Source organism: Lithobates pipiens, unplaced genomic scaffold (assembly GCF_037356315.1).
Source record: "Lithobates pipiens isolate NorthernLeopardFrog02 unplaced genomic scaffold, aLitPip1_a1.2 Scaffold_28, whole genome shotgun sequence".
NCBI lineage: Eukaryota > Metazoa > Chordata > Amphibia > Anura > Ranidae > Lithobates > Lithobates pipiens.
This window is the reverse complement of record NW_027507789.1, coordinates 141,395,850-141,421,620: the sequence shown is the minus strand read 5'-3', so window position 1 is coordinate 141,421,620 and position 25,771 is coordinate 141,395,850. Positions and strand designations below refer to the sequence as shown.

At 44.5% G+C, this 25,771-nt stretch overlaps 1 long non-coding RNA gene across 1 annotated transcript in view; it reads left to right on the top strand.

Annotated features, from left to right (window-relative positions):
- Window positions 1–25,771, top strand: part of LOC143935626 (uncharacterized) — a 769,099-nt gene that overhangs the window by 21,059 nt on the left and 722,269 nt on the right. The window lies entirely within an intron of this gene.

Below are 25,771 nucleotides of genomic sequence, written 5' to 3'. Positions count from 1 at the left end.
AACATTTTATTTGTGAGGTTCACACCATTATAGCACTTTGGAATTTTAATTTTTTAGATTGTTACGCTTAATTTTATAGGTTTTAGTTACTATTATAATGTGATTTTTTGCACTTAAAGTAAAGTTCTTTCCCACCCGTAGTCGGAAGAAGAGGGCGGTGGCGAGGAAGAAAGCCGGGCTCCTCCGCTAGCAAAAGAGCTAGCAGAAGATATCGGAGGAGTCCGGCGAGAAGACCCCCGACGACTGAGTTGTGCAATAAACAATTTTTACCCTGTGTTGTGTTTTTTTTTTGTACTTTTTTTTCACAGGTGAATGGGTAGGGGTACATTGTACCCCATACTCATTCACATAGGGTGGGGGGTCGGTATCCGGGGGCCCCCTTATTAAAGGGGCTCCCAGATTCCGATAAGCTCCCCGCCCGCAGACCCCGACAACCAACGGCCAGGGTTGTCGGGAAGAGGCCCTTGTCATCATCAAAATGGGGACAAGGTGCTTTGGGGTGGGGGGCCGCGCGAGGTGCCCCCCAAGTTGAGGGCACGCGGCCTGGTACGGCTCAGGAGGAGGGGGCGCTCGCTCGTCCCCCCCTTTCCTGGCCGGCCGGGTAGCGTGCTCAGACAAAGATCTGATGGGGACCTCCCACGCCGATTTTTTCGGCGTTGGGGTTCCCCTTTAAGTCCATACCAGGTGGCGGGGCCAGCGACGTCTCCTTCGCGGGCCCCGCCTACCTGGAGAACCGCTCTAAATGAGCGGACTTTCCTCCGCGTGTGTGGGCGAGTCCGTTCATTTCAAAAGTATGGCGGATAGTACGGCGGACCTAGTCCGCCGCATCAGTCCGCTGAAAAAGTGCCGTGCGTGGGCAAGTAGCCCGTTCGGAAAGTCGGACGGACAGTCTGGCGGGAAGTCCGCCAGACTAAGTCCGTCGGATAGTCCGCTACGTGTGTACGCGGCATAAGAGTGCCTGGAAATCATGTGTCTGGCTGGACAGGGTGACAGATGGACTACTCTACTTAGCAGCCCTTACGAGGGTACCGCTACATAAGTCAATAAAATTGGTCTAACAAATCCCTGAAAACCATTTTTTTTTATATTTGAAGGTAACAGGTTCAATACTAAAGGCATTACTTAGGATTCACAATGCCCATATCTTGTTCTAAATGCAATCTTCCACTTATCTCCAGTTTGAATGTGAACAAGATTATATGCACTAGTGGAACCGTTAGCTCTTCATGTATATTAACCTCCCTGGAGGTATGATTTTTTAATGTCACAGCGGTGCATTGTTTTGCATGGAAATTATTTGTTTTATATTGTAGGCCTGTAATTCTTAGGAATAACATACTTAAAGCGGACCTCCACCCTGAAGTGGAAGTTCGGCTCATCTCATCCCTCCCCCCACAATCGGCACCTTTCAGGGGGGAGGGGGGGTGCAGATACCTGGATAATCCAGGTATCTGCACCCACTTCTGGGACAAGCTCGCCACAGACCGCCGCAGATGCCGCCCCCCCCCCCCCCCGTTGTGTTCTGGGAAACACACAGTTCCCAGGACACAGCGGGGACCAGTAGAGACAACACCAAAATTTGTCCAAACAAGGGTGTAATATTACTAGTCACTGTAATACTAGACACTGCATATTGGTTTACTAAACATCCTTGGTATGAAACATTTTGAAACATGGGACTGCACAAAGTCCAACGTCACAATCAAGACAATGGAAAGCATCCCTCTACGTAAAAAGCGGTTTTAGACCAGCTAGAAAAATGCAATAGTGAATTAGAATCACTTGCAAAATTGGTTTGCGCAAAATTTATAGCGGCTACAAAATAGGGGATAGTTTTATGGCATTTTTATTTAAAACATTTTTTTATTAGTAATGGCGGCGATCTGCAATTTTTTTCGGGACTGCGATATTATGGCGGACACATCGGACATTTTTGACACTATTTTGGGACCACTGTCATTTATACAGTGATCAATGCTATCAAAATGCATTGATTACTGTGTAAATGACACTGGCAGTGAAGAGGTTAACCACTAGGGGGCAGTGAAGGGGTTAAGCGTGTCCTAGGGAGTGATTCTAACTGTTAGGGGGCTGGACTTCAACACACAGGACAGTGATCACAGCTCTCGATGAGGGCGTTAGTGCGATGTCAGCATGTTTTAACGCCCACAATGTGGGCTATACAAGCTATAAAGTGCACTCTTTTTCAGGTGCACATGGCTTGGAGGGACACAGAGCAGACAGGTGCATGTGAGTGTGGGGGACACAGGCATTCCCGGGCAACATTTACTTAAGCACCAGACAGCCTTGGTAGCAGCGGCAGTTTCTGAACTATATTGCTCAGCAGTGAGTGCATTCTGGTAGTACCTCTGCCTTTGTTGCTTGGAACTATGGGCAGAAAAGTTACAAATACCCTGAAAAATAGGTGCTCTGAAGACCCCCCTCTGCAGCACCTTCCCCCTCATAAAGGACCTCGGGAGGCTGGCCAGGGTGAGCCATTGGGGTCAGGGGCTGCAACTGCCTCTGGCACTTCAGTCCATGTATACATTACTCAGGAGGTTTTCTCCTTAAACATAAATGGAACAAACATAAATGGATTAGAGGAACGACTAGTGGCCTTAATCGCATCTTCATTCAGTGGAAGAAAATGCACTAGGTCCCTGTCTACCACCCAAGACCCTCAAACAGAGGAACTCTCAGAGGATCGGGATGAGACTGATGACTCCTCTTCTGAGGAATCAAGTGGGGAAGGACCCACTTCAGCTTCTCAGGATGAGAAGTTGTTGGTGCAAATTCTTGCTGGATTGGTCCACTCCACATTTAAATTACCCGTAACTGAGTCAGTTGAAGAACCCTCGTCTTGTTTGGGTTCACTAAAGACTCCTCAAACTGCACATGCCTTTCCTGTTCATGGTTTTCTTGGTAAAGCTATTTATTCTGAGTGGGATCACCCAGATAAACATTTTTTCCCTCCTAAAAAGTTTTCTACACTTTATCCTATGGGGAAAAATTTGCAAAGATGTGGGGTATACCAGCGATTGACGCCGCTATATCCTCCGTAAATAAAAGTCTGACCTGTCCGGTTCACAATGCTCAGATGCTTAGGGATCCAACTGATAAGAAATTGGAATTCCTGTTAAAAAAACCTGCTCAACCTGCAGTGGCGGCAATCGGAGTATGTCAATACTTGAGAGACCACGTTAAACAGGTACTCAAGGTTTTAGCTGAATGGCAGGCCCAGGGGTTAGCCAACCTACCAGCAGCTTTGGTTTTGATTTTCAGGACAGATGGGTGGTCTCTACAATAACTCTAGGTTACAAACTAGAATTCCCCTCTCCTCGTTTCCTCAGATTAAATATCCCCAAAGACCCAGAGAAAACAACGTTTCTCTTTCTAGTGTTGGAGCAACTTTTGTCGCAAAAGGTTATCGTGGTAGTTCCCACACAAGAGCAGGGATTGGGGTTTTATTCAATCCTTTTCACGGTACCAAAGCCAAATGGTGATGTCAGACCCATTCTAGATCTCAAAGATCTAAACCGGTTCCTAAAGGTAAGGGTTTTTCACATGGAATCAATCCGATCGGTAGTCTCCATCCTACAAGGAGGAGAACATCTGGCATCAATAGACATCAAGAATGCGTACCTGCATGCACCTATTTTCCCTGCTCATCAAAAATATCTGCGTTTCGAAGTAGAAAAACACCACTTTCAGTTTGTAGCTCTGCCTTTCGGGCTAGCTACTGCACCTCAAGTGTTTACAAAGATCCTGGCTCCTCCTCTGGCCAGATTAAGATCCCAGGGTATAACGCTTATAGCGTACCTAGACGACCTGCTCTTGATAGACCGGTCGGTAGCCTGCTTGGACCAAAACTTGGTCAACACAGTCAACTACCTGGAATACCCCGGTTGGGTCCTCAACTTAGAGAAGTCTTCTTTAACCGGTTCCCGACCAGCGCACGCCGATGTACGTCGGCAGAATGGCACGGGCAGGCATATTGGCGTACAGGTATGTCCAATCTTCAATGACACCCTGCCATCGCGAGCATGCGGGCGCGCTCGCGTTCCGGTCGGGACCCCCGTGAGTCCGGTTGCATACCCGCGATCGTCTCACGGAACGGCTGAATGGAGGAAATGCCACGTAAACAGCATTTCTCCATTCTGCTTAGCAACTAGTGACGCTGATCTCTGCTCCATGTGATTGGAGCAGAGATCAGTGTTCACTAAATGAAAGCCCAACCCCCCCCCACAGTTAGTAACACACCCCTAGGAACACTTAACCCCTACACTGCCACCCACTGGTTAACCCCTTCACTGCCAGTGTCATTTACACAGGAATCACTGCATTTATATAGCAATGATTACTGTATAAATGACAATGGTCCCAAAAATGTGTCAAAAATGTCCGATGTGTCCCCCACAATAAAAATCGATGATCGCCGCCATTACTAGTAAAAAAAAAAAAAAAAAAAATTATTAATAAAAATGCTATAAAACTATCCCTATTTTGTAAACGCTATAACTTTTGTGCAAATCAATCAATAATCGCTTATTGCGATTTTTTTTTACCAAAAATATGTAGAAGAATACGTATCGGCCTAAACTGAGGGAAAAAAATGTTTTTTTTATATATTTTTGGGGGATATTTATTATAACAAAAAGTAAAAAATAATGTGTTTTTTCCAAAATTGCCGCTCTATTTTTGTTTATAGCGCAAAAAATAAAAACCGCAGGGGTGATTAAATACCACCAAAAGAAAGCTCTATTTGTGGGAAAAAAAGGACGTCAATTTTGTTTGGGAGCCACGTCGCACGATCGCGCAATTGTCAGTTAAAGCGACGCAGTGCCAAATCGCAAAAAGTGGTCTGGTCTTTGACCAGCAAAATGGTCCGGTCTGTAAGTGGTTAAAGCCAGTAAGAAGACTAGAGTATTTGGGTTTGGTCATAGATACAGTCCAGACGAGGATATTTTTACCCCAGGCAAAAATCAGTGCCATAAAAGAACTGATTCAGGTAGTCAGGGCAAAGAAATGTCCTTCTATTCACCTTTGTATGAGGTTGCTGGGGAAGATGGTGGCTTCATTCAAAGCAGTTCCCTATGCTCAGTATCATTCGAGACTGCTGCAAAACATTATCCTGTCTGACTGGAACCAGAAGGTTCAGGCGCTAGATTTGCCCATGCACCTGTCACCTACAGTGCGTCAGAGCCTCAGCTGGTGGTTGATAGCCCAGAATCTGCGGAAAGGGAAATCCTTTTTACCAGTTACCTGGAGAGTGGTAACAACGGATGCCAGCCTTTCGGGTTGGGGAGCAGTTCTTGAACAGTTGACTTTTCAGGGGAAATGGTCCAAGACTGAGAGGACCTTATCCATCAACATTCTAGAGATTTGTGCGGCTTATCTAGCCCTAAACCCTTACAGGGTTGCCCTGTCAGAATCCAATCTGACAACACCACAGCAGTGACTTATATCAATATCCAAGGAGGCACCAGGAGTCGAGCAGTTCAGGGAGAAGTAAACCAGATCTTAATCTGGGCAGAAAAGCATGTGCCATGTATATCGGCAATCTTCATTCCAGGGGTAGAGAACCAGCAGTTATTTCCAGAGGAATGGTCTCTTCACCCCGACATCTTGTTGGCCACATGCCAAAGATGGGGGGTCCCAGATGTAGATCTCTGCATCCAGGTTGAACAACAAGATCTCTCTGATACCCCTAACTAAAATCTAGTCTAACCAATTAACTTCAAAAGTCACCTAATTAGTAAATAGAGTCCATAGAGTGTGTAATTTAATCTTTGTAATAAAATACAGCTGTTCTGTGAAGCCCTAAGAGGTTTGTTTGAGAACTTCAGTGAACAAACAGCATTATGAAGGCCAAGAAACACACCAGACAGGTCAGGGATAAAGTTGTGGAGAAGTTTAAAGCAGGGTTAGGTTATAAAAAAAATATCCCAAGCTTTGAACATTTCACAGAGCACTGTTCAATCAATCCTCCGAAAATAGAAAGAGTATGGCACAACTGCAAACCTACCAGGACATGGCCTTCCACCTATACCAACAGGCCGGGCAAGGAAAGCATTAAATGGAGAGGCAGCCAAGAGGCCCATGGTAACTCTGGAGGAACTGCAGAGATCCAAAGCTCAGGTGGGAGAATCTGTCCACAGGACAACTATTAGTCGTGCACTCCAAAAATCTGGCCTTTATGGAAGAGTGGCAATAAGAAAGCCATTGTTGAAAGAAAGCCATAAGAAGTCCCATTTTCGGTTTGCAAGAAGCCATGTGGGGGACACAGCAAACATGTGGAAGAAGGTGCTCTGGTCAGACGAGACCAAAATTGAACACACCATCCCCACCGTGTAACGTGGTGGCAGCATCATGTTGTAGGGATGCTTTTCTTCAGCAGGGAAGCTGGTCAGAGTTGATGGGAAAGACAAGATGGTGCCGACATATAGACCGCGCTGCCCCCAGCAGCACAGCTGTCCTCTCTCCTCAGACACAAAGCTGGCAGGCTGAGCTGGAATCAGATGAAGACATTGCTGACAAGTCCTCACCACAGAGAGATCCTAATAAAAGATCTGCTTCCTCTACACCACAATCTCCACAAAATAAGGCTCCAGTAAGTAAAAAGCTCTTTGTATCTCCTGCTCACAATTTACCTCAGATTGATGAAACTCCTATCCTGTTAGATGAGCACCCAGTCTCTGACAAACCTGCTTCATTACTTGAACTTAAGGCCTGATTCATACCTTTGCATTTTTAGTGCTTTTTGCATTTTGCACTACAGAATGTGTTTCATAGGAAACCATGTTAAATGGACTGTAGTGCAAATCTGCAAAATGCAAAAAGCACTAAAAATGCATAGGTGTGAATCCAGCCTAAAGCAATGCTACAATCCCTTTACAAAGACATACAATCTGATCTGGACAAAGCAGTCTCCCATACACAGACCCAAATCTCATAGATTGCTGAACACACAGATGGGCTAGAAACTAAGGTTGGAGAGATGGTAACAGCCCACAATGATCTAGTGGACGCAGCCTACCAGGAACAATCCCAGGAAATGCAGAAATTGAAAGACGTATTTATAAATCTCGGGGTCAGATCGAGAAGGAACAATGTTACAATTAGAGGAATTCTTGAATCTGTATCTCAATCGGAATTGGTTAGCTGTTTGCAAACCCTCTTTAAAAAGATCCTTCCCTCAGTATCTAAACAAGAGCTTCTCATCCACTGTGCGCACCAGTTGGTAAAACTTGCATATCTCCCACTCCCAGCATCAGTCCCACCTGACGTTATTGCATGGGTGCATTTCTTTCACATTAAGAATATGCTGATGTAAGCTCAAATTGTTACCAGAGCCATTTGCACACTTTGCTATCTTTGCTGACATTTCACCAGCCACTGCAGCTAGGCAAAAAGAATTTGGATCTGTCACTGAAGCCGTGCACAATCAACAGATCAAATATAGCTGGGGATATCCTACAAAGCTACTAGTGACATATCAAAACAAACTTATCCCCATTATGACACCAAATGACGGTATTAACCGCTTAACCGCCCCGTAGCCGAATGACGGCTACAGGGCAGTTGCTTAACTCTGAGAGGCCGTCATAGGACGTCCTCCCAGAATTGCGCTCTGGCGCGCCCCCTGGGGCGCGCACTGGAGAGCATCACGGATCACGGCCGTTTACACGTGATCGCTCCGTCAAATGACCATAATAATACGTCAAAATCATAAATTATAATAAAATAACTATAAAAAATAATATAATAATAATAAAATGAATTTCCCCACAATTCACTAATCGCTCAATTCTTTAAGTTTTCTAATTTACTATAGCTGTCTAAAACCACTTTTGGCGTAAAGGGATACTTTTTGGTTACTTTGTTTATACTTTTTGGTTGTCATGGACAATCTCAAGTTTCCAGGCAGAAAGAATAGTGTATATATATATATATATATATATATATATATATATATATTTCTTGATCATACATCACGGGACACAGGAGCTTCATTACATAGTGGGTTATATAGGCACCTCTGGTGATTGGACACTTGTTAACCCCAATTAAGGAGAATTCCTCCCCTATATAAACCCTCCCATATGGAAGGCACCTCAGTTTTTTCGCCAGTGTCTATGGTGGTTGGTCACGTAAAACTTTAGCTCTGTGCAGGTCCCTGCGGGGGCCTAAGGGCTACAACAAACCGGATCCATACCTCGGGCCGATATTTGACTCCCAAGATGGTATGGTACCCGGGCCTCGTCAGCCGAAGAAGCGAGGTTTGGCCTGTAAGTCCTCTCCTATTGGAAGACTGGGCTCTGGGAAAACCAGACTTGGTGGTGTACTGTTTATACAGAGCGCACGAAGGTTTCTGAGTCTTTTACATGGTCCAGGTAGGAGGCTCTTCCGAGAAAGAGCCCCAGATAAACCTGAAGGTTGGCTAACACTGCCCGCCATGATGGGTGAAGGCTGGAATTTGTCTGTTTCAGCAATTCCTGCGGCGAGGACAGGTAAGGGAAGTTAATCCTATATATATGTAATTATATGATGGATTTCTTCATTTTGAGTAGTTGTATGTCTTACCTGGTTTCCACCACTAGAGGGAGTAAGAGCAGCCTGATGCATACTTACATGCCTTTCAGTACACACGCTCAGTGAAGCCTGGTTCTCCAGCTGTCTCACGTCTCCACTGCAGTCCCTGCCACAACAAGGTAGCACAGGGGTCCCACGTAGTCTGGGGGTCCCACGCAGCTCCGGTGGAGTTCTCCTTCCCCCCCGGATCCCGCGGTCCTCGTGCATGCGCGCCGGGCGCGTTCCCGGCCTAATGGAGGAGGGGGGAGTGTGGTTGTGAGCCGTGCACGTCAGTGTGCACGGCGCTGTACTGCGCAGGCGCCAGGCGGCAGATTTAAAAAGCCCAGAGCGTCAGGGGGCTGTAATTGTGAGACACAGGAGCTGTGGGCAGTAAGCATCCAAGGGGATTGGATCCAGGCAAACCATAGACACCTACTCAGCATCAGGTTGTGCAGTTTAAGCATATATATTTATTGTGAGACTTTAAGCACAACAGTGATTGCACTTGTACTAGTACCTCTGCTTTGTAGCTTAGGACTATGTCTCCCCGTAAGAGGGTCTCAGGGGGAGGTAGCAAAGGCACTGGTAAATCACCGCCTAGGTCCAGGGGTTCTAAAGGTGCCTGTAAGTTACCACCCCCCCCCCCCCCCCTGCAAGACTGGAGCCAGCCTCTCTAGACGAGTCAGTGCCCCTGTCAGGTTTTGCAGCCTCTCCTAATGTCCCAGCCACGGTTTATGTCACTGAGGACTCCCTTAGGGCTACATTGGAGGGTTTTGAAGGGAGAATAATGAATTTTATTTCTGCTTCCCTGAAAGATAGCAGGAAAAGGGGTAGATCCCCTCCCTCTGCTGAAATTCCTCTCTCAGATGATTCTTCTGAAAATGAGAAGAGATCCCAGTCTTGGGACAGGGATCAGGAGCAGTCGGATGATTCAGAGGAAGAGGAGAGAGTCCCCTCCTCCCAGGCGCTCAGAAAACAGGTGCAGTATTATATTGAATTGGTGCGTACCACATTCAGAATGACTGCTGCTGAAGTCGATACCTCCTCTGTTTCTTCCCTGGGAGTCAGGAAAGCCCCACAGACTGCTTATTCCTTTCCAATTCATCTCTTAATGGATGAATTGTTGTATGAGGATTGGGGACATCCCGATAAACTGTTTGCTCCTCCTAAAAGGTTTTCTATGCATTATCCTCTGGAGGAAAGTTTCACCAAGAAGTGGGGGGTCCCATCTGTTGATGCGGCTGTTTCTTGCGTGAATAAAAACCTGACTTGTCCCTTGGATAATGCGCAGGTATTTAAGGATCCAACTGATAAGAAGCTGGAAACCTTATTAAAAGCCTCCTTTTCCATGGCTAGCGCTGTAGTGCAAGCTACAGTCGCAGCCGTGGGGTTGTGCCAGTTCCTCAAGGAACAGGTTAAGCAGATGCTTGGGCTCCTTCCCAGCGAGGAAGTAGAGAAGTATGCAGAGATGCCTCATATTCTGTGTTTCAAGATTGATGTGATTTTGGATTCTGTCCAACAAGCATCACGTTTGTCCCTCATGTTGGTACACGAAGGGCCCTATGGCTAAAGAATTGGGCAGCTGAGCTGTCACGCAAGAAGCATTTGATTGGGTTCCCGTTTAAAGGGGAACGTTTGTTTGGAGAAGAATTAGACAAATTCGTCCAAAAAATTTCAGGGGGTAAATCTACTCTCCTTCCAGTCAAAAGGAGCAAGCGTCCTTCATTCAGGCGTGCTCTCTCTCCCAGGGCATCAAACTCTAAGCAGTGGCGACGGCCTTCTCAGCCCTCCTCTACAGGAAAGGCTCAGGGCCGGGCCCAGGGGCAGAAAAAGACTTGGGGGCGAAAGCCTGCCAAGCAGAGCCCAAAAGCTTCCTTGTGAAGGGGCGCCCCCGCTTGGCCGAGTGGGGGGGAAGGCTCCTGCAGTTTGCAGGAGCCTGGCAGGAAGAGATCCGGGACAAGTGGGTGATCTCTTCGGTATCTCTGGGCTACAGGCTAGAGTTTCAGGAGATTCCACCTTCTTGCTTTCTAAGGTCAAGGATCCCCAGGGATCCAGTAAAGCAAAAACCGCTATTTCTGGCCTTAGATCACTTACTATCCCAGGGGGTAATAGTAGAAGTGGACCCAAAAGAACAGGGTTCAGGGTTTTACTCAAATCTCTTCACTGTTCCGAAGCCAAATGGAAGTGTCAGACCTATCCTAGATCTGAAGGATCTGAACCGGTTTTTACGCATCCGGTCCTTCCGAATGCAGTCAATCCGCACTGTAGTCTCCTCCCTGCAAGGGGGAGAGTTTATGGCATCAATAGATATCAAGGATGCATATCTCCATGTGCCAATTTTTCCCGCACACCAAAAATTTCTAAGGTTCGCGGTAGAGCGGCGCCATTTTCAATTTGTGGCCTTGCCGTTCGGGCTTGCTACGGCCCCTCGAGTCTTCACAAAGATTCTGGACCCTCTCTTGGCAAACCTAAGAGCTCAGGGTATAGCCGTCATGGCTTATCTAGACAATTTGCTTCTCAAGGAGAAAACAGTAGCGTTCCTGAACCACAGCGTCACCAGAAGGCTAGAACACCTAGAACGCCTAGGTTAGATCATAAACCTAGAAAAGTCGTCCCTACAGCCTGCCACCAGGTTGGAGTACCTGGGTATGATCATTGACACCACTCAGGGCAAGGTGTTTCTTCCAAGGCCAGAGGCCTTGGCCATTGGGGATCTGGTGCACCTAATTCTGGGCAGGAGATCTTCCCCCATTCGATTGTGCATGAGACTGTTAGGGAAAATGGTCGCCTCCATTCGCCCAGTTCCACTCAAGGCCTCTGCAAAGATGCATCCTTGCGGCTTGGAACAGGAAGCCCCAATCCTTGGATCTTCCTATGCGTCTATCCCCAGGGACACGCAGGAGTCTCATCTGGTGGTTACAAACCAAGATTTTGGTGAAGGGCAAAACTTTTCTTCCTCTTCCATGGCAGATTATCACGACAGATGCCAGCCTGACAGGCTGGGGAGCAGTGTTGGCGGAGACGTGCTCGCAGGGGAAATGGTCTGCGATCGAGAAGCTATTGCCCATAAATGTCCTGGAGATCCGGGCAATTTATATGGCTCTCATAAAGTGGTCCTACAGACTAAGAGGTCTCCCTGTTCGGGTTCAGTCCGACAATGCCACAGCAGTGGCCTATATCAATCAGCAGGGGGCGGTACCAGGAGTCTGGTGGCCCAAAAAGAGGTGAATCACATACTTGTCTGGGCAGAAAAGCATGTTCCGTGTCTTTCTGCAGTCTTCATTCCAGGAGTGGAAAATTGGCAGGTGGATTTTCTGAGCCGCCAGCAGTTGTGCCCAAGAGAATGGGCTCTGCACCCCGACGTGTTTCGGAACATATGTCACAGGTGGGGTACTCCAGACGTAGATCTGTTTGCATCCAGGTTCAACAGGAAACTGGACAATTTTGTGTCAAGGACAAGAGATACACTTGCTCAGGGGTCAGATGCTCTGACAGTTCCCTGGGATCAGTACAATCTGATCTATGCCTTCCCCCTGAGCCCGCTTCTGTCGCGGTTCCTGGGAAGAGTCAAGAGGGAGACAAAAATCGGTCCTTTTGGTGGCCCCGGCTTGGCCCAGGCGACCGTGGTACGCAGAGATCATGAAGTTGGCAGTAGGCAGGCCATGGATCCTCCCTCTCCGGCCAGATCTGCTCTCACAGGGTCCAATTTACCATCCTGCTTTACGCAGTCTGAATTTGACATTTTGATTGAATTTCAGGCTTATTTATTACAAAATCTGGAGGGCATATGTTTCCTGGTGTGGACTCAGGAAATGGCATCCTAGAAAGTATGTCATTAGCAAGATCTTGGCCTTTCTCCAGTCAGGCATAGAAATTAATTTGGCCATAAGCACTATCAAGGTGCAGATTTCGGCCCCGTCAGTATTTTTTCAGAAGCCACTTGCATCGCATTCCCTGGTGCGGGCTTTCATCCAGGGGGCCATGCAGATAAGACCGCCAGTCAAACCTCCGGTATGCCCATGGGATCTGAATTTGGTTCTCTCGGCTTTGCAGGGGCAACCATTTGAACCTTTGCATCTGGCTTCATTAGTTCTCCTAAATTGACAAAAAAATTGGTCTTCTTGGTAGCCATATCCATGTCTAGAAGAGTATCAGAGCAAGCAGCTCTTTCCAGCAAAGAGCCATATCTAATTATTCATAAGGACCGGGTGGTCATGCGTCCCAATGGGTCCTTTCTACCTAAGGTGGTTTCGGGATTCCATTTGAATCAAGACGTAATCCTACCATCCTTTTTTCCAGACCCACAGTCCGCAGAAGAAGAATCTTTGCACACTTTGGATGTGGTTAGAGCAATCAGTATATATCTTCGGGCAACTGCTCAGATAAGGAAAACTGATTGCTTGTTTATTTTGCCGGAAGGCCCTAGGAAGGGCCAGGTGGCGTCAAAATCCACTCTCTCAAGGTGGATTAGACAGGTTATTTCTCAGGCCTATAGTGTAAAGGGGAAGATTCCTCCTTTTCAAGTGAAAGAGCACTCTACTAGGGCTGTAAGTGCTTCTTGGGCAGTGCATCACCAGGCCTCCCTGGCTCAGATCTGTAAGGCTGCAACTTGGTCATCAGTCCACACATTCACCAGATTCTATCAGGTGGATGTCAGAGGGCAAGAGGATATCGCCTTCGGGCACAGTGTACTGCAGGCTGCAGTTTAGGTCCTCAGGTCCCTGGCGGTCTATAATTATGATCTGTGTCTCCCTCCCCTCAATCTGAGCATTGCTTTGGGACATCCCACTATGTAATGAAGCTCCTGTGTCCCGTGATGTATGATCAAGAAAATGGGATTTTTATATACAGCTTACCTGTAAAATCCTTTTCTTGAGAGTACATCACGGGACACAGGGCTCCCGCCCCTCTTGGGTTTTACGTGGTTTCTTATTGCTTTGCTACAAAACTGAGGTGCCTCCCATATGGGAGGGGTTATATAGGGGAGGAATTCTCCTTAATTGGGGTTAACCAGTGTCCAATCGCCAGAGGTGCCTATATAACCCACTATGTAATGAAGCTCCTGTGTCCCGTGATGTACTCTCAAGAAACTGATTTTACAGGTAAGTTGTATATAAAAATCCCATTATATATGGCAATGAAGAGAGGGGTTCTTTTAGAGTGATCAAGATGTCATTGGCATATATTTTGAGTTTATGCTCCCCTCAAATCTAAGGGGGATCGGAGATTCGCTCTCCAAGGACCTCGGCTATGGAATGCTCTACCAACCAACATTCGCCTGGAAGAAAACCACCTGGCTTTTAGGAAAAAACTCAAGACCTTCCTCTTCTAGCTGATGATCAAAGCTCGTCACAGCGCCTTGAGGCGAATCAGTTCGCGTTGTGCACTATACAAATATTTAATTCATTAATTCAAACTAAGAAAATGTATCTTCTCTGGGGGATCCTAAAAAGGGATTACCAACCCGTTAGAGATTGCAAATGCATTTAGAAAATTCCATGCCTCTCTATACAACCTCAAAACACCCCGGACTTCCAACTTTCTACAGAAGCTCAAATGAATTTTTTAGGCTCAATCCACCTCCCCTCGCGATCATTTACCCAACAGATCTCTCTATCTGCACCTTTTACGAGCAGTGAAATACACAAAGCCATCTACGACCTCCCTCCTAATAAATCACCTGGCCCAGATAGTTATACCAACGAATACTAAAAAACATACTCAGATATCCTATCCCCACACCTGAGCACTAATTTTAGACCCATCTCCCTACTAAATGGCGACATAAAAATGTATGCTAAAGTCCTGGCCACCAGACTACAACCCCTTATAGGATCACTAATACACCCAGACCAATTAGGATATATTGGAGGCATCTGATGGCACAAGAAGATTCATTGATCTGATTCAATGGGCTGAACACCATCAAACACCTTCTCTGCTGTTATCCCTGGATGCGGAGAAGGCGTTTGATCGCGTACATTGGGAATACCTTAGACAAGTATTGAGTAACTTTAGACTAACCGGATCCTTTGGAGAAGCCATTATGACCTTATACTCTGTCCCTAGTGCTAAAGTGTGGATTTCTGGTATGTTGTCTGACTCATTACAGATAACTAACGGCACTAGACAGGACTGCCTTGTCAGCCCTATTTTTTGCCCTTGTTATTAAGCCATAAGCAGAGTCCATCCGCACTTGAAAAATGATTGAGGGCATACAGGTGGAAAGAGGGGAGCATAAACTCATATTATTTGCCAATGACATCTTGATCATTCTAAAAGAACCCCTCTCTTTATTGCCAGCACTTCAAAACATCCTAAAAACATTTAGCACCATATAACATAAGGTTAATGAATCTAAATCCTTTATGCTCCCCATGCAATTACCTTTATTGACTCAAAAACAGATATCTGGGACTATCTCCTTCTCTTGGGCACACTCATCACAACTAACATACCTTGGTATTAAATTGACATCTCCTGGTACAAACATTTTTAGGACTAACTACTTGCATTTGGTTAACAAACTCTCAGAGCTTTGTAAAGACCTTTGCAAAGCCACAGCCTCCTGGGCAGGAAAAATGGCCCTCACTAAAACCTTCTACTTACCTCATGTGTTATACTTTTTTAGGATAATTCCTCTACCCATATTATCCACCCATCTTAAGATACTGCAAAAAAAATTATAGACAACTTTTTTTGGGAGCACAAAAAAGCGTGAATAGGTTATCTTTTTACACTCCTGCACTCCAGGCAGGCCTAGGAGCTCCAAACCTTTCTAAGTATTACAAAGCGGTTATATTTTAGACCAAAAATTCTCCCAATTGAACAACAAGCACCATCTACTAATCTTCGAGACCAGCTGGGTTTCCCTGAAAATAAGAACTAGCGTGATTGTCAGTGATGGCTGCAATATAAGCCCTACCCCCCAAATAAGCCCTAGTTAAAGTCCTTTTAGGTCTTATTTTCAGGGTAGGGCTTATTTTCGGGGAAACTGGGTAGGGCTTATTTGGGGGGGTAGGGCTTATATTGCAGCCATCACTGACAATCACGCTAGGTCTTATTTTCGGGGAACCAGGGTATCACATTAACTCAAAGTGCATAGATCCTTCTTGGACACCGCCAAAGCCACCTTCCGTACCTGGACTACCCTCAGACTACTAGCACATGATCAACGCACGATCGACACAAACACTCCACTAACCTTAAAATAGAAAAAAATTAACTACCGGCGCAAAAAGGAACTACCAATCTGTTTGTTTGCTGCAACCGGATATAAAAATGGCACTCTGAACAAATCTAATTTTAACATATATATGAAGCGTGGGTTGCGCGCCAAGAGTGGTTATCCTAAAAGAACTAAAGGCGCATATACAGATTAGATCTGATGAGTGGCCATTTCATTTGGTGGTGGTGAAGTCACTTGGTTGGTGAATATAAGAAGCACTTTACATCTGAAAAGAAGCACCTTGAAATAGGAGGAATTCGTCAGCACCGGAGTGATCGCTCACTTATGATATATATTGTGCACTTGAATTAATTGTTTAACTATAAGAGTGATCACTCACTTGGGACATTCATAGTATAATTGTAATTGATCATTTTATAACTTTCTCACATTTTTATGTGATTTAAAGGCACTGTTTGGCACTTTAATTATTTGACACCACTGCAGGGGGGACAAGCCCATGATGCGGGTTAGGTGGATAGCTCTGCAGAGGTACCAATATTTCTGAAAATTTTGAACACTTTGTATATTTTGCATGTTTTTGATCTGCGCTGTCATATAGCAATTTTGTAATATTTAGCATTCTGAAGTGGGAGTAAGTTGTTTTTTTTAAGGAGTCTTCTACATAGGCACGGCACTTTGTTTTTTTAAAAAAGAGGTGAATTTAAATAGTTAGCGCAACCCACACTCCACTAACCTTGCTTATCCCAAACATAAGCACTTCCTCATGGAACTGTCAAGGACTCTAAAAGCCCACATGTACACACAACAAATGCTACATCCATTCTGTGACTTAAGAACTGCAATATTCCCCACAAAGACTTACAAACTTGCCACTTTCTAGCATCTTCAAAAAAAAAAAGGAGATGATCCCTTCTTAAAGGTTTTATACTCATTTTACACATCTGAAAGAACGTCAAAAGGAGGAATATCACTGATCTACACCTCTCTATGTTCTAAGGCACTTCTGACCAACTCCCACCCATGATAGCATGGCAACGAGACTTGGAGGTATCACCTACAATACAGAAATGGCAGAGAGCCCTCTATTGGCCTAGAAAAATATCCTGCTGCATCTGACAATGGGAAACTACACAAAAGGTGTTTCACAGGTGGTACCTCACACCTCAAATATTAGCACGACACCCTGCTTCCCATTCTCCATTATGTTGGAGAAAATGTGTACATCTGGGATCTATCAGCCACATATGGAGGCACTGCCAAAAGATCAACCTGTTCTGCAAAGGGATTTTTTGCCCTCATATCCTCCGACACTGGGATGCCTCAATCTCCAACACCGGAGACTACTCTTTTCAGCTTAGGACTAGAAAAATGGCCTTATCAAATAAAAATTTTCACTGCACTTGCTGCCAGACGCACCCTAACGGAAGCATGGAAAAACACTCAAGCTCCATCTCTTCTCTCAGCGATAGCCCTTATAAACACACATGCTTCCTTTGAGAGAATGTTTGCCCAACTACATGGCAGAACTTCCATATTTCAGAACACTTGGCTCAAAGGCAGCAGAAATACGGTTACTCTTCCCATTACTATACCACATATAGTTGGCATAATTTCTTAGATTGATATTACTTTATAAGCAAGCTCATGAAGAAAATAGGTTACGTTACTCGGTACCAATACTATTCAAGAGTTTAATTTAATTCTATGCAAATTCATGATTTTTTTCCTCTGTTTTGTCTTACCCCACCCTCCACTCCTTCACCTTTCCCCACCCCTGGACCTTCCCATCCTACTCCCGACCTACTATCTGCTTATGGTCTAAAATCTGTAATGCCTTATTGGATTTATTGTACCCTTATTGAAGAATGAATAGCATTTATTGGATAAAGTTTTTGCTACTCGTATTGTACAAAATTTCAATAAAGGACAATATTCAGTGAAAAAAAGAAAAACTGTTAGAGTCTGCAAAAGACTTGAGACTGGGGCAGAGGTTCACTTTCCAGCAGGAGAACGACCTTAAACACACAGCCAGAGATACAATGGAATGGTTTAGATCAAAGCCTATTCATATGTTAGAGTGGCCCAGTCAAAGTCCAGGCCTAAATTCAAATGAGAATCTGTAGCAAGACTGGAAAATTGCTGTTCGGATGCTCTCTATCAAATCTGTCAGAGCGTGAGCTATTTTGCAAAGAACAATAAGCAAAAATGTCAGTCTCTACATGTGCAAAGCTGGTAGAGGCATACCCAAAGAGACTTGCAGTTGGCTGTAATTGCAGCGAAAGGTGATTCTATAAAGTATTGACTCAGGGGGGGCTGAATATTAGGGGTGGTCCCGATGTTCAAGTCAAACATAAGTTGGACTTGAACATCAGGTTTTTGCCAGTTCGGCGAATACCGAACATTATGTTGCGTTTGCCGCCAATCTGAGCACATTTGAGCAACATATTGCAGTGCATTGATGTCGGATGATTGGCCAAAGCATGCACCTGACCTGCATGCCTTGGCCAATCACAGCGCACTGTGAGAGCCATTATTGGCCAAAAGCAGGATGCCTTTAGCCAATCATGGCTCAGTCCACGCCCCACACTATATAAGGCTGCTTAGACAGTGGCCGTATATAGTGTAATGATTGAGAAAACCTTAGCTAGAGGCAGGTTAGTGGCATGCAGGCAGTTTAGTGTGTATGTATATATATATATGTATATATATATATATATATATAGTACAGGCAGTCTAATACATACATATATATTATACATATATGTATATATGTGTGTGTGTGTAGCAAGGTCTCTGGCCTTGTGCAGTCTAATGGGAACTTTCCAGGCAAGGATAGCTGACACTCTTCTGTATGTGGTGGGTTGTGAGGCATAGTGGGTGCAAGGTGGACACATTTATTGGGTGGCAGACACTTCTTGGATGTAAAAGAGGTTTTATTTCTCTTAACAGTCCTTTTTATATTTTGGGGGGAAAAGGGTTAGGGCCAGGACACCCTTAAGTAGTTGTAGATTCAATTGGCAGACTGAGACTCCAATAGGAGGGCAGCCATGCAGGTAAAGGCCCCAGCAAGGCACCACATCTTCACATGCAGGAATGCTGTCTCCTATGGCAACAGTCTTTAACAGTTCCTAACTTAAATGTAACATTTCCTTCAGCTTCACTACAACTGCCTCTTGTAGTTCTTTAACACTGAGCTCCCAGTCTCTCACTAGACCCTCTGATTCACTGACTCTGAATCCCTTGAGCTCCTCCAATCTTTGCTGTGGTATCTCCCTCAAGTAACACCCACACTTCCCTTCTGGGTCCCTAGTTTGGCACTCTGGATACTTCTCAAGCTCCACCCCTGCTGACCGGCTTGGGCCCTGGCTTGACTCACAAGGCAGCTCTGCAAGCATCACCTCCGCTGGTTAGATCCCTGACTTGATCACCACCTGAAGTTTCCAGATTCTCCACCGTGCTTGTTCGGTGAGAATGCTGCTCCAGTACTTGCTTCAGTTACTCAATGTGGTCCCTGGTAATAAGGTGGATGGTCCCTTTGCAGTGATAGCTTCCCTTCTACCTCCAACCACTGACAGGTTCTCCAGCCGGCAGAACTGTCACTTCTGGATGGACTGCAAGATGCAATCCCAACCCTGCACTGGTCTCTTACTTCTGGTCTCTTACTTCTGGACCCTCACACAGTCTAGCAGCCAGATGCCCCAGGAAGAGACCCAATTTCCAGCCTACCAGCCTGGGGCACACAAAACCCGTCCACCCAGACAGCTGTCCAGGTGCATAACCTGACCTTGAGTTGTCCTTCTCATATTTAATACCACCAGGTGCCCGGCCACCTAGTGGTAGAAGAGAAAATTACAAACAGGCCAAGTTTAGGGAGAAATCAATGGATCTCTAACAATTGACTAGGGATATCTACTCCTGGCAAGTAAATTTGTGACTAAACCCCAGGGTGATATATTTATTTATATATATATATATATATATATATATATATATATATATATATATATATATATATATATATATATATATATATATATATATATATATATATATATATATATATAGTGCAGTGATGAAAGAAGAGAAAAGTATTTTAAAAAGACAAGGATAAGGGCCTCATCCCCACAACCCTTGCTCGGTGGTTGTGGGGGTCTGCGGGCAGGGGGCTTATCAGATGCTGGAAGCCCCCTTTAACAAACCACCTTTTTTCCTTGATTTTTATCTATATAAATATCTATATTGCAAGCAATTTTAAATGACATTTAAATAAAATTTTTACCTTTTAGAAATGTCATTTTTCTGCGGGACTGTAAAACACAGACAGATGTGCCACTTTACAGGCAGAATAAGGGGACCCCCAGGCATGATATTTAAAGGAATATTAAATTTTTATTGTTTTAAGCATTCTTAAAATCACTGCTTCTGAAAAACTGTTGTTCGAAAAACTGTTTTTGCAGTGATACATGTCCCCTGGAACAATACCCAGTTCCCCATACACTTTTTATGGCAATAACTTGCATATAAGCCTTTAAAATTAGCACTTTTTGATTTTTCATGTTCGTGTCCCATAGACTTTAATAGGGTTCGCACAAATTTTTTGCCTGTTCGCATGTTTTGCTGCGAACCGAACCGGGGGTGTTCGGCCTATCCCTACTGAATACAAGCATGCCACACTTTTCACATATTTATTTGTAAAAATTTTGAAAACCATTTATCATTTCCTTCCACTTCACAATTACAGTGGTGTGAAAAAGTGTTTGCCCCCTTCCTCATTTCCTGTTCCTTTGCATGTTTGTCACACTTAAGTGTTTCGGAACATCAAACCAATTTAAACAATAGTCAAGGACAACACAAGTAAACACAAAATGCAATTTGTAAATGAAGGTGTTTATTATTAAAAGGTGAAAAAAAAATCCAAACCATCATGGCCCTGTGTGAAAAAGTGATTGCCCCCTAAACCTAATAACTGGTTGGGCCACCCTTAGCAGCAACAACTGCAACCAAGCGTTTGCGATAACGTGCAATGAGGCTTTTACAGCGTCCTGGAGGAATTTTGGCCCACTCATCTTTGCAGAATTGTCCTAATTCAGTTACATTAGAGGGTTTTCGAGCATGAACGGCCTTTTTAAGGTCATACCACAACATCTCAATAGGATTCAGGTCAGGACTTTGGCTAGGCCACTCCAAAGTCTTCATTTTGTTTTTCTTCAGCCATTCGGTGGTGGACTTGCTGGTGTGTTTAGGATCATTGTCCTGCTGCAGAACCCAAGTTCGTTTCAGCTTGAGTACACGTACAGATGGTCGGACATTCTCCTTCAGGATCTCTTGGTAGACAGCAGAATTCATAGTTCCTTTTATCACGGCAAGTCTTCCAGGTCCTGAAGCAGCAAAACAGCCCCAGACCATCACACTACCACCACCATATTCTACTGTTGGTATAATGTTCTTTTTATGAAATGCAGTGTTCCTTCTACGCCAGATATACTTGGACACACACCTTCCAAAGGGTTCCACTTTTGTCTCATCGGTCCACAGAATGTTGTCCCAAAAGTCTTGGGGATCATCAAGATGTGTTGTGGAGAAATTGAGACGAGCTTTGATGTTCTTTTTGCTCAGCAGTGGTTTTCTCCTTGGAACTCTGCCATGCAGGCCATTTTTGCCCAGTCTTTTCCTGATGGTGGAGGCATGAACGCTGACCTTAACTGAGGCAAGTGAGGCCTGCAGTTCCTTGGACGTTGTTGTGGGGTCTTTTGTGACCTCTTGGATGAGTCGTCGCTGCGCTCTTGGGGTAATTTTGGGCGGCCGGCCACTCCTGGGAAGGTTCACCACTGTTCCATGTCTTTGCCATTTGTGGATAATGGCTCTCACTGTGGTTCGCTGGATTCCCAAAGCTTTGGAAATGGCTTTATAACCCTTTCCAGACTGATAGATCTCAATTACTTTCTTTCTCAATTGTTCCTGAATTTCTTTGGGTCTCGGCATGATGTGTAGCTTTTAAGGATCTTCTGGTGGACCTTACTGTGTCAAGCAGCTCCTATTTAAGTGATGCCTTGATTGTGAACAGGTGTGGCAATAATCAGGCCTGGGTGTGGCTAGAGAAATTGAACTCAGGTGTGGACAACCACAGTTATAGTATGTTTTAACAAGGGGGGCAATCACTTTTTCACACAGGGCCATGATGGTTTGGATTTTTTTTCACCTTTAATAATAAACACCTTCATTTACAAATTGCATTTTGTGTTTACTTGTATTGTCCTTGACTATTGTTTAAATTGGTTTGATGTTCCGAAACACTTAAGTGTGACAAACATGCAAAGGAACAGGAAATGAGGAAGGGGGCAAACACTTTTTCACACCACTGTATGTGCCACTTTGTGTTGGTCTATCACATAAAATCCCAACGTACATTTATGTCTTTGGTTGTAACATGACAAAATGTGGAAGATTTTAAGGGTATGAATACTTTTTCAAGCCACTAGTTCAGTGGCTTGAAAAAAAATTGTTTACGGGCTTAAGTCACATGACTTAAACCCCATACACACGATCAGAATATCGTATAACAAAATACAGATTCTAAGCGACCGTACAATAATCTGAGTGTTAGTACACAGCTGTCTGAAATTTTCCGAAGACAAACACAAAAAAAAATTTAGTACGATACCAGATCGTACGATTTTCGTTCAACACAGGTATAAGTGGAGGAAGCCTTGATCATTTCATTCAGGGATGTGGTGCTAAAATCGCTGTGGGTGTTCTCTAGTAATTCGACCAATACTAAATCAAATTTTCGTTCAACACAGTTTTCATTGGAAAATACAATATAAATACACTACAACACATTACATCGCCTCCTGAATTTTTATTCTGTCGTACAAGAATCTTCGGACTTTAGTAACCTATTCATTTTCGATATGGCGTTTAGCATCCAAAAAAAACATATGATCATTTATCCGATAATCTCATTGTCTGTACTAGGCTTTAGGAGAGAATTTTGTCCCTATTGATCTCTGTTTTTCTAATTGTCTTTTAGTTAATCATCTGTAGATTCTAAAGTCCAGTTTGATAAAGGGATCAAAATAGGTAGTTTGCCATCTCGGGCTAACATACTTTTAATTTGCTCACAGCCCTTTTCTGCAGTGAAAATGTTGTACACTGTCATTCCAAATGGTATTTGACACCCAGCATTAAAATTCAGCATCATATTCACCTATGGAACATTTCTGTTGGTCTAAGCTCAATATCATAGCTTCAGCAGTTGCACTGAGATTAGGATAATCGAATATCAAGTTCATAGCTGCTACAAAGTTGTCAAGATCTCCCAGAATAGCATGGCCTTGCTCCAAGTATAGTGAAATCCATGCCAGGGCTCATCAGTGAGCAAATAAATTATAAAGCCTGTCTGTCTTAGACTGCTGCATAACAAATTTCAGCTGAAAATGGAGTGAACATTATTCTAGAAAGCCTCTGTTATAACAGGCAATATAAGATGGGCCTCTGTAGGATCACCAACTGTAGCTGCTTGCTGCTGTTGGTGTAAAAATGGTGATTGCAAAGCAATATGTTGTCCTTGTAACTTTTGCGTTAGTGCCTGTAAACCTAGAATTGCCCGGGCTTGGGTTTGGCTTGTCTGAGCTTATTTTTGAACAGCCTCTATTGGGAAAACAACATTTTCCCTAATGGATCATTTAGTAGTAGTGGTCTCCATTTGGGCCAGTGTTAGGTCACCTGAGACCAGGTGACAGATGCACTCTGTAGGAGTCAGGAGTGCACTACTAAAGGTAGTGGACCCTAGGACTGACTGCTGTGGATTGAACCCAGGGAGGTTCAGGAAGCAGGTCTACTGGATAGCTAACAGATCCCAGTGGGAGCTAGAGCATTGATTCCCCAGGGCACGGATTCTAAGAGCCAGCAGGTGTTCACCAGAGCCTCTAGTGGTGAGGATGGACTGCGCTGCAGTCTGGCTCCAGGTCGCGGCCCCCAGGGTCTCACAGCTCACACTTACAGTAGACAAAGGTCAGGGCGACTAGCAGACAAGGATAAACCTAGAACATGCCAAAGGTCAGGGTAACAAGCAAACAGGGATAGCCGAGAACAGGCCAAAGTCATTAACTGGAATCAGATGTAGGAGACACAGCAAGTACATACAAAAGCTAACACACAATGGTTGAACAGCGAGGTTGGCTTGCAATGCCCAGGTTTATATAGTGTTCCTAATTAGAGGCTGGGGTGGAGCTATGCTAAGGGAAGATTATTTAAACAGTCAGGTGAGGGTGGCTGACCTTTAGAAGTGAACACATGGAGGAGAGGTAAGCTGAAAGACACATATTACTGCATAACCATGGCAGCCAGATTATTCTGTTGGAAATGTACTTGTAGAGTGTGGAGAGTAGCAGTCAGAAAATTTAGGCTAGGCATAGTTCTTAGTGCATTAAAATAAATTGAATAGTTTGGATCACCAGCCATGGTCAGGGCAGCTGGAAGAGAAATTAGTGTTGTGGTCACAAGCCAAGGTAAGTTACAAGTAGCAGTAGAAGAAAAATGAGACAGCAGGTAGGTGGAACACAATCTGGCAAGGAAACATGGTAGACTTATATAGAGGGCCAATCACCCTTATCGGGCACATCAGCGGATGTAGGCCAGACTTGTGCAATTTAGTTCTGCAGAACTATAACAAATCTATTCATTAAAGTGGAACTAAACTTTCTCCATCAACAGTAACTATTTATAGCCCTAATGCTTCTAGCTGAGTAAATAGATCAGAAGGTCTATTCTATATATTTACTTGTTTTAAAAATCCTTTTTGCTCAGGGGTTTGCTCAGCTAAGTGCACTCCCCTGCCTGTATGCCTGAACTAAGAGTAGATGGATTCCAGGAAGTAAATGCTACATGAATCATCTGCCCTTGTTCAAGATGGCAACAGCTGGAAAAGTTAGCGCATTTTTAAAAGTGATTTTTTGATAAAATAAAGCATGGAGACATGGATAGATGGGTAAGTTGGCCTTGTTTGGTAAAAACGAAATAGCGTTTTCAGTTTGTGGTGCTCATATACAGTTAACTTCCACTTTAAAGCAAAGCCTGCAGTGGCACTTAAGGCTTCCTTACCCCACTGGGGACAGTACACAATCATCAAAAAGTGTGACAAGCCTTGGGTTATACCAAAATGGTGTTTAGGGGGAGATAGCCTGTATCAGATGAATAAGAACCTGTAGAAATTTCTTATAGCATTTAACAGGTACTCTCATTGGTATAAAAAGGTTGCCTATAAATAAGATTTGCGGTAGGAAACCACTGCTGCTTGTATATAATGAAAATTGTAATGTGGAGAGGGAGAACCTAAGGGGACTTACAATGCAGTATGTTTTCAGGGCTGGTGCAAGGATTTTTGGCACCCTAGGCGAAACCTAATTTTGCCGCCCCCATTGGCTCCGCCCCTCACTGAGACTTTTGCGGTGCCTCTTCACCCATTTCTTCAGCCGTGGTCCACAGGCCTGTACCTGTGCCTCTGGACCCGGCCCGAAAACAAATAGTGGATGGCACCGGCTTGCTTAATCAAGCCAGCTGTGGTCCACAAGCTAGGGCAGTATACAGACAGGCTAACTGTATAATTGCCTGTCTGTACGAGTATAAAGATACACTTACCATGCTTTACAGGCACCTACTAAAAATAATAATAAATGCACATTTTTGTACCTTTTTGTATGCAAAAAGATCTTCATTTCTTAATTTTTTTACAAAGGTGGACTTGAACCTCCACACCTCAAATCACCCCAATTTCTTTATTTTCAAATTTCAGATCACCACAATTCTTCCATCTTCACACGTCAGATCACTCCATCACTTTATCACCCTAAATGCTTGTTCCCCTCTGCACCCCTCCTCTGCATCTCTGTTCCCCTCAAACCCCCCACACACATATCAGTCCCTCTCACACACACTACCCCTCTGTATCCCCCTGCACGTCTTTCCCCCCACCACACATACACACAGCTGTTACCCCTCTGTACCCCC